This window comes from Salvelinus sp. IW2-2015, unplaced genomic scaffold, assembly GCF_002910315.2.
Source record: "Salvelinus sp. IW2-2015 unplaced genomic scaffold, ASM291031v2 Un_scaffold1586, whole genome shotgun sequence".
Classification (NCBI taxonomy): domain Eukaryota; kingdom Metazoa; phylum Chordata; class Actinopteri; order Salmoniformes; family Salmonidae; genus Salvelinus; species Salvelinus sp. IW2-2015.
The window spans coordinates 31,798-42,396 of record NW_019943010.1 but is presented as its reverse complement, the minus strand read 5'-3'; positions in this window follow the sequence as shown (position 1 = coordinate 42,396).

Below are 10,599 nucleotides of genomic sequence, written 5' to 3'. Positions count from 1 at the left end.
AATTCCGCTATGCCCCAGATGAACTAATCAAACAAAGCAAAGCGTGCAATACAAGATTCAAGATTGAATCCTTACTTACACTCGCTTCTGACGCTCGCGATGTGGCAGCTGTTCTATGAAAACTGATTATGGACCTACAACGGGAAATGCCAGACACAAACTTTAAACAGTGTCAACATTTTCACAAAGCCGCAGGGCCAGACGGATTACCAGGACGTGTACTCAAAGAGCATGCACGGACCAACTGTCAAGTGTCTTCACTGACATTTTCAACCTCTCCCTGACAAGGTGTGTATAACCTACATGTTTCAAGCAGACCACCATAGTTCCCTGTGGCCCAAGGGAAGCGAAGTAACCTGCCTAAATGATTACCGCCCCGTGGCACTCACGTCGGTAGCCATGAAGTGCTTTTGAAAAGTCTGTCATGGCTCACATCAACAGCATCCTCCCGGACACCCTAGACCCTCCAATTGCATACCACCCCAACAGATCCACAGATGACGCAACTCAAATCGCACTCCACACTGCCCTTTCTTCACCTGGACAAAAGGAACATCTATGTGAGAATGCTGTTCACTGTTCAACACCATGGTGCCCACAAAGCTCATCACTAAGCTATGGACTCTGGACTAAACACCGTCCACTCTGCAACTGGATCCTGAACTTCCTGACGGCCTGCCCCCATGGGTAAAGTAGGCCACAACACGTCTGCCACGGTGATCCTAACACTGGCCCCTCAGGGTGTGTACTTAGGCCCCTCTTATTCCTGTTCACCCAGCAACTGCGTGGCCAAACACGACTCCAACCCATCATTAAGTTGTGTGACAACACAACGTGGATAGCCTGATCACCGACAACACTGAGACGGCCTGTAGCGGAGGAGCGTACATAGTAACTCCGCAGTGTGGCTCCAGGACGACAACATCTTCCCGTCAATGTGAGCAAGACAAATGAGTGATCGTGGACTACAGGAAAGCGGTGAAGGCTACATCGCGGGGCTGTAGTGGAGTGGGTCAGAGTTTCATCCTTGTCGGTCCACATCGACCAACGAACTGATCATGCGTCGCAAACATACCAAGAAGTCCGGAGAGGGCACACGAAACAAACCTTTTTCCCCCTCGGGACTGGAATATTTCGGCATGCGGTCCCAGATCCTCAAAAGATTCACACTGCTACATCGAGAGCATTCGACCAGTTGCATGACCGCCTGGTATGTTTCAACTGCTCGGCCATCTGACCGTAAGGCGCTAGCAGAGAGTAATGTGAACGGCCCAGTTACATCAGCTGGGCCAAGCTCTGCCATCCAGGACCTATATGTACTGGCAGTGTCAGAGGACAAGACATAAAATTGTCAGAGACTCCGAGTCACCCAATTACAGACTGTTTCTCTGCACCGTACGGCAAGCAGTACCGGAGTGCCAAGCTAGGACCAAAAGGCTCCTCAACAGATTCTACCCCAAGTCATAAGACTGCTGATAATTTCAAAAATCAAGCCCACCCGACCAATTTACATTGGACCACCCCACCCCTCCCGTTTGTAACACTGCTGCTACTCGCTGTTTGTGTCACCTATTGCATTAGTCACTTCGCCCCAACCTACATGTACAGAGTTACCTCAACTAGCCGGTACCCCCCGCACACTGATAAATAGGTTACCGGTCCCCCTGTATATAGCCTCCACCCCACTGACTCGGACCATCGGCAGTAGGTGGTACTCCGTACCGGATGCGCCGGTCTCCTGTAATTTGATAACCTCCACGACTGAACACTTATTCTACGTGTGTGTGTGGTGGTCGATGGGTTATGTAGTTTCCCGAGTCCAGTCATGCACTCTCCCTGTCTTGCTGGGTGGCGGGTGCGGAGAGGTGCTGTACCGGTGCCCACCTTGAAATAGCGCCATCCACACTGGGACTCAGTAGTACCGTGTGCCCCCGTTTATATAACACTCCACACTGACTCGGGTTTTCGGGGCGCGGTACCGGTGCCCCCTGTATATAACCTTCCAGCACTGACACTGGTACCGGTTTGCCCCCTGTATATAACCTCCACAATTGACCACCGTAGGTAACACGGGTGCCCCCTGTATACCACGCTCACACTGACTCGGGTTTCTGGTACCCCGGTTGCCCCCTGGGTATACAACTTCCCGACACTGACCGCGTGTACCGGTGCCCCTGTATATTAAATCCTCCACACTGACGGGGATCTGAGAGGTTAATGGTACCAGGGCCCCCTGATATAACCTCCACACTGACTCTGAATGTTCGGATCCGGTACCCGGTGCCCCCTGTATATAACCTCCACCACTGACTCGTACCGCTTGCCCCCTGTATATAACCTCCACACTGACCTCCCGGTCGGGTGGAACGATGGGAGGGGTACCGGCTAGGTTAACTGTAGGTGCCCCCCCTGTACTATAAACCTCCACAACGTGACTCTAATCTGCTACATGTATGGTGGTCGAAATTGGTACCGGTAGCCCCCCCTGATATAACCTCCAACACTGAACACCGAAAAAAAAGGTACCGGGACCTATGGGTACCCCCCAGTTGCCCAGGTCTCCGACCCATAGACATATAATATAACCTCCACCAAACATTGAACTCCAGGCGGAGAGTAATAGTAGGGAAGTAGCAGCAGGTATAACAAAAAGGGAGGGGTGGGTTGTGTCCAATGTCTAATTGATCCGGTGGCTGATTTTATGAATATATCAAGCAGTCTTATGACTTGGGGTGGTAGAAATCTGGTTTAGAGCCTTTTGGTCCTTAGACTGGCACTTCCGGGTACTGCTTGCGCGTGAACTGGACGTGCCCCCTCCATGTAGCATTAATAACCGTACCCCACACGTGACTACAAACAGTCGTTGTAACTGGGTTGTGTACTGGAGGTAGTCTCTTTCTTGGCACCCACGATTTTGTATAATAACCTCCTCCACCAACTTGATCCTTTTTTCCTCTGACACTTTGCCTAGTATATTAGGTCCTGTGATGAGCAGGAAGCTTTGGCCCCAGTAGTACTGGGCCGTTCGGCATTTACTCTTGTAGCGCCTTACGGTTTCAGATGCCGAAGCAGTTGCCATACCAGGCGAGTCAAATATTGCAACTGGTCAAATGCTTCCTCGATGTGAAGCTTGTAGAACCTTTTTGAGGATCTGGGGAACCGATTGCCAAATATTTTCAGTCTCCTGAGGGGGGAAAAGGTTTTTCGTCCCTTCTTCACGACTTCTTGGTATGTTTGACCATGATAGTTCGTTGGGTGATGTGGGGACAGCCAACGGGGAAGTTGAAACTTCTGACCGCCCTAACCGTCATTAAGGGCCTTATCAGCTCTTCCTGTAGTCCGACGATCACGCTCATTTGGTCATTGCTCAACATGAGGGAGATGTTTTGTTGTCCTGGCACCACCCAACTGACAGTTCTCTGACCCTCCTCCCTACAGGCCGTCTCATCGTTGCTGGTGCAATCAGGCCTACCCACTGGTTGTGTTGTCACAAACTTAATGATGGTGTTTGGAGTCGTGTTTGGCCACGCAGTGGCGTGAACAGGCTAATACAGGAGGCATAAGTAATACACACCCCTGAGAGCCCCAGTGTAAGGATCAGCGTTGGCAGACGTTTGCTGCCTACTCTGACCACCTGGAGGCAGCCCGTCAGAAGTTTCAGAGATCCAGTTGCAGAGGGAGTTGGTTGTTTAGTCCCAGAGTCCATAGCTTAACAGTGATTAGCTTTGTGGGCACTATGGTCGTTTGAAACAGTGAAACAGCATTCCTCCACATAGGTGTTCCATTTTGTCCAGTGAGAAAGGCAGTGTGGAGATGCGATTGAGATTTTGCTCATTCTGTGGACCTGTTGGGGGTTGTTAGCGAAATTGAATTGCTGGCGTCTAGGGTGTGCCGCTGCGAGGATCTGTTATGATGTGAGGCCTGACCAGACTTTCAAAGCACTTCATGGGCTACGACGTGAGTGCCACGGGGCGGGTAATCATTTAGGCAGGTTACCTTCGGCTTCCTTGGCACAGGGACTATGCGGGGGTCTGCTTGAACAGTGTAGGTATACACACTCAGAAGTCAGGGAGAGTATTGGAAAATGTCAGTTTGAATGACACTTGGACGAGTTGGTTCCGTGCATGCTTTGAGTACACATCCTGGATAATCCGTCTGCCCCTGCGGTTTGTGAATGTTGACCTGTTTTTTAAAGGTTTTGTCTGGATTTCCCTTGTAGTCCATAATAGTTTTTCAAGCCCTGCCACATCCACGAGCGTGCACAGAGCCAGTTATTGTTAGTAGGATTTCAATCTTAATCTTGTATTGACGCTTTGCTGTTTGATAGTTCATCTGGGGGCATAGCGGAATATCCTATAAGCATCCGGATTAGTCTCCCGCTCCTTGAAGTTGCAGCCCTAGCCTTTTAGCAATAATGATTGCGGATGTTGCCTATAATCAATGGCCTTGCTGGTTAGGATAATTGGTGTTTTTATAAAATTTTTTCTTGATTTTGTTGTTATTTTTTGTTGTTTTTTTCTGATTTAATTTTGTATGCTTTATTTGTTTTATTTTTTTGTTTTCTATTTTTTTTGTGTTTCTTGTTTGGGACTTTTTTTGTTATGTGTTTTTTTTTGTTTATTTTTTTTTTGTGGCTCTTGTTATTTTTTTTTCCTAAAATTGGTTTTAAATTGTTTTGTTTACGTTATTTTTTTTTTTTATTTTTTTTTTTTTTTATCTCATTTTTTTTGGTTTTTTGTTTTTACTTCTAATTATTTTTTTTTTTTTTTTTTTTTATTTTTTTTATTTTATTTTTATTTCTTTTTTTATTTTTTTTTTTTTTTTTTTTATTTTTGTTTTATTTTTTCTTTTTTTTTGATTTTATTTTTATGCTTTGTGTGTACCGTGCCCCCTGTAATAACCCCACACTAACACTTTTGTACTCCGGTGCCCCCTTGTTATATAACTCCACACTGACACCTTTTCTTGTATCCGTTCTCTCTGTTATTATTAACTCCACACTGACTCCTTTTTTCGTTTGGTACCGGTGCCCCTCGTATAGTAACCTCCATTCACTGACTCTCGTTTTTTTTTTATTTTTTGTACCGGTTGCCCCCCTGTATTAAACCTCCACACTGACACTTTTTCTTGTACCGGTGCCCCTGTATTTATAACCTCCACACTGACATCTTGTTCTTTGTTACTGTTACCGGTGCCCCCTGTATATAACCTCCACCACTGACTACGGTACACGCTGCGCCCTGTATATAAACCTCCAACACTGTATCACTTCTGTTTATTTTTTTTTTTTATTCTTTTTTTTTATTTATCTCTGTTATATTTTAAAAACCCCTTTTTTTTGGTTTGTGGGGGGGCTTTCTCCCCTCCTCTCTGTTATATTAAACTCCTTTCCTCCCAACCCCTAAAAATCTTGCTCTTGCGTGTTCTTTTTTTTTCTTTTTTTTGGTACTCTGCCCTCCTGTATTTATAACCTTCACACTGACACTTCTTTGATTTTTTTTTGTACCTCTGGTTCGCCCCCTGTTTATATAACCTTCCACAGCTGAACTTCGGTACCGGGTCGCCCCCTGCTATATAACCTCCTACACTGATCTCGTTTTTTGGTACCTGTGGCCCACCTGTATTATAATCCTCCACACTGACTCTTTTGTACGGTTGCCCTCCTGTTTATTATTATTCAACCTCCACACTGACTCTTTTGGTACCTTGTGCCCCCTGTATTATAACCATCCTCACACTGACACTTTTTTTTTGGTACCCGGTTGCCCTCCTGTTATTATAACCTTCTCACACTGACATCATTTTTCATTTTGGTACCTTGTGCCCCCTGTATATAACCTCCTCACGACTTCTATTTGTTTTTGTACCGGGCCCCCTGTTATTTAACTCTCTCACACTGACTCTTTTTTTTTTCTCTGAGAGAGTTTAAGATGCTCCATAATGGAACAAGGTATTCTACACCCCTTACCACTACCAGATTAGAGCCAAAAACTGAGACTAGACATCTACCACCTCCATATACCACGTATCATATTAGATCCATAAGGAGACTAGGTACTCTACCACCCCACTACCTCATCAGATTTAAACCATTAAGGGCACTAGATCATCTACCACTCCCACTGGATACACTTAGAGCTCGTAAGCCCCCTAGTCATTTACCTCCATCAACCTCCCAAACTCATGACTCACCCAAATGCAGGCCTAGTATCTACCAGCCCACTACATTACCAGATTAGAACATAATGGAGACTAGTGGTAATCTACCACCCCCCACTACCACTATCAAATTAAGAGGCCACTAAGGTGAACTCTTATGATCCCCGACCATCTATTATCACCTATTCCTTTACGACTGCCATACAATTGACACTGGTATCTACATACCGACTACCGGACCGGTGCCCCCTGACTACAGATTAGAGCCCATAATAGAGATAAACTCTCGGCTATCTCATACCATGACCCACTTCCACTACCAGATGAGAGCCATAATGGTACACAAGGTGATCTTAGCCCCCTCTACCCTGTACTACTCAAAAGATGCAGTACGCCCCAGGCATGGCACATACACTCTACCACCCATACACTTCATTAGAGCCATCAAAGGGAACAGGTATCTACCACCCCACTACTCTATCAGATTAAAATTCATAAGGGCACTAGACATTACTACACCCCACACCACATCAGATTAGAGCCATAAGTGAGACTAGCTTTACCATCCCAAATTCCTCAATCATTGAGCCATAATGGAGGCTCACGGTATTTACGCACTACACTATCTTTATGAGCTAAAGGGAACTTGGGTATCTACCACCCACTAGCTCTATCAGAATTAAAACCTAAGGCACTAGACAGGTTACTACCCAGTGCGCCCCCCACTTAGCACTTATACATAATGCACTTCCACACTATGAGACCCATTACTAGTCCATTTACCCACCCCATTCCTCAACAGATTAGAGCCATATGGAGGATAGTATCACCACCCCACTACCACTATCAGATTAGAGCCATAATGGAGACTAGTATCTACCACCCCACGTATCCAACTATCAGATTAGAGGCCTACATAAGGAGACTAGACATTCTACCACCCACTTCCACTATCAGATTAGATCCACATAATGGAGACTAGACATCTACCCCCCACTACCACTATTCAGATTAGAGCCATAGGCAACAAGGCATCTACCAACCCCCACACCACTTATCATGATTTAGTAGCCATAGGGAGACTAATGTATCTACCACCCTACTACCACTATCAGATTAGATACTAAGGGCACTAGACATCTAACCCACTCCCCACTACCACTTCAGTTAGAGCCTAATTGAGACTAGGTATCTAACAACCCGATACCGAGCTAACCCTCTAGAGTCCAGCCCCTCAATGTGGAGACTATATAGTACCTCTCACCACCAACTGCTACTACCTCCCATATTAGAGCCAAAACGGAGACATTTCTTTACCACCCCACTCCACTATCAGATTAGAGCCATATAGGGAGACTAGGTATCTACCACCCCACTACCTCTCTATTCAGATTAAAACCATAAGGGCATAACATCTACACCCCGTACCTACCACTATTCAGATAGAGCCCATAAGGGAGACTAGTCATTTACCAGCCCCACTACCTCAATCAGATTAGTAAGCCATATGGGAGGCTAGGTATCTACAGCCACTACCATCTATCATATTTAGTAGCCTATTAAGGGGAGACTTGGTATCTAATTTCATGTATGTTTTTGTGGAAAACAAGGACATTTCTAAGTGACCCCAAACTTTTGAACGGTAGTGTATGTGCTGTGTATACTCTATTGTGTGTGTGTGTGTGTGCGTGCGTGTGTGATGTATTTATGTATGTGAGAAATATTTGACCTTGAAAAATAAAAACTGTTACTGTATTTGCATGTTTCCATTGTCCCCCTAATAGTTGGTGCTGTGATTGGTGMCTTGYCTTCTGTTCTATTGGCTATTCTTCCATGTGTCGTGGCCTGTCTCATCTGCTGGAAGTGTTCCAAAGGTAAGTCCATGTCTTTACTGTGAATATTACCATATATATTTCATTATTTGAGTCTCCTCCTTGAAGTTTGATGGAAATGTATTTTTCATATCAACAGTTGTATCTCTAGCTATCTCAGGATCAAATAATGATTCCAGGTCAACAAAKTATTCAMATTTTGAAAGTAAGAAAGGGAAAGTGTGCTCCATATGCTCCAACATCCCTGGTTCTCTAGGTYTGATATGTTGAATGATATCCAGAGCAGGACAAASAACTGCATGCTGATTGGCTGAAAGCCGTGCTATTTCAGACCGTATACCACGGGTATGACAAAACTTGTATTTTTACAACTGTAATTACGTTGGTAACCAGTTTATAACAGAAATAAGTCACCTCGGGGGTTTGTGGTATATTGTGAATATACCAAACCCCCTCAGGCATTATTGTTAAGTATAACCAGATTACCCACACCAGCAAGGCTGTGATAACCAGAGAGGGAGGAAGAGAAGCAGCCGTTACTAGATGAGGCAGGATCTACTGATAACACAGGTGATGTTGAGAGTAATAGCCTGCTCAAACGAAAAGACCAGAATCAGGGCCGGAATTCCAATGCCTTCCAGCATTGATATTAGGTGAGGACACTGAATAAGGTATCTGGAAACGGAGAGAGAGAAAGAGAGAGGGAAGTTTTTTATTTTTTTATTTTTATTTAACCTTTATTTAACCAGGTAGGCAAATTGAGAACACGTTCTCATTTACAATTGCGACCTGGCCAAGATAAAGCAAAGCAGTTCGACACATACAACAACACATAGTTACACATGGAGTAAAACAAACATATAGTCCAATAATACAGTGAAAAAAAAATAAGTCTATATACAATGTGAGCAAGTGAGTGAGATAAGGGAGGTGAAGGCAAACAAAATATAGTATAAATAAATTAAAAATATAAAAGGCCATGGAGGCGAAGTGAGTACAACACAGCAAGTAAAATAAAAACTAAAAAAAAACACTGGAATGGTTGGTTTGCAGTGGAAGAAAGTGCAAAGTAGAGACAGAAATAATGGGGTGCAAAGGAGCAAAGTAAATTAATAAATAAATACAGTAGTAAAGAGGTAGTTGTTTGGGCTAAATTGTAGATGGGTTTATGTACAGGTGCAGTAATCTATGAGCTGCTCTGACAGCTGGTGCTTAAAGCTAGTGAGGGAGATAGGTGTTTCCAGTTTCAGAGATTTTTGTAGTTCGTTCCAGTCATTGGCAGCAGAGAACTGGAAGGAGAGGCGTCCAAAGGAAGAATTGGTTTGGGGGTGACTAGAGAGATATACCTGCTGGAGCGCGTGCTACAGGTAGGTGCTGCTATGGTGACCAGCGAGCCTGAGATAAGGGGGGACTTTACCTAGCAGGGTCTTGTAGATGACCTGGAACCAGTGGGTTTGGCGACGAGTATGAAGCGAGGGCCAGCCAACGAGAGTGTACAGGTCGCAGTGGTGGGTAGTATATGGGGCTTTGGTGACAAAAACGGATGGCACTGTGATAGACTGCATCCAATTTATTGAGTAGGGTTTTGGAGGCTATTTTGTAAATGACATCACCGAAGTCGAGGATTGGTAGGATGGTCAGTTTACAAGGGTATGTTTGGCAGCATGAGTAAAGGATGCTTTGTTGCGGAATAGGAAGCCAATTCTAGATTTGACTTTGGATTGGAGATGTTTGATGTGAGTCTGGAAGGAGAGTTTACAGTCTAACCAGACACCTAGGTATTTGTAGTTGTCCACATATTCTAAGTCAGAGCCGTCCAAAGTAGTGATGTTGGACAGGCGGGCAGGAGCAGGCAGCGATCGTTGAAGAGCATGCATTTGGTTTTACTTGTATTTAAGAGCAGTTGGAGGCCACGGAAGGAGAGTTGTATGGCATTGAAGCTCGCCTGGAGGGTTGTTAACACAGTGTCAAAAGAAGGGCAGAAGTATACAGAATAGTGTCGTCTGCGTAGAGGTGGATCAGAGAATCACCAGCAGCAAGAGCGACATCATTGATGTAAACAGAGAAGAAGTCGGTCCAAGAATTGAACCCTGTGGCACCCCCATAGAGACGCCAGAGGCCCGACAACAGACCCTCCGATTTGACACACTGAACTCGATCAGAGAAGTAGTTGGTGAACAGGCGAGGCAATCATTAGAGAACCAAGGCTGTCGAGTCTGCCAATGAGGATGTGGTGATTGACAGAGTCAAAGGCCTTGGCCAGGTCAATGAATACGGCTGCACAGTATTGTTTCCTATCGATGGCGGTTACGATATCGTTTATGACCTTGAGCGTGGCTGAGGTGCACCCATGACCAGCTCTGAACCAGATTGCATTGCGGAGAAGGTGTGGTGGGATTCGAAATGGTCGGTAATCTGTTTGGTGACTTGGCTTTCGAAGACCTTAGAAAGGCAGGTAGGATAGATATAGGTCTGTAGCAGTTAGGGTCAAGGGTGTCCCCCCTTTGAAGAGGGGGATAACCGCAGCTGCTTTCCAATCTTTGGGGATCTCAGACGACACGAAAGAGAGGTTGAAGAGGCTAGTAATAGGGGTGGCAACAATTTCAGC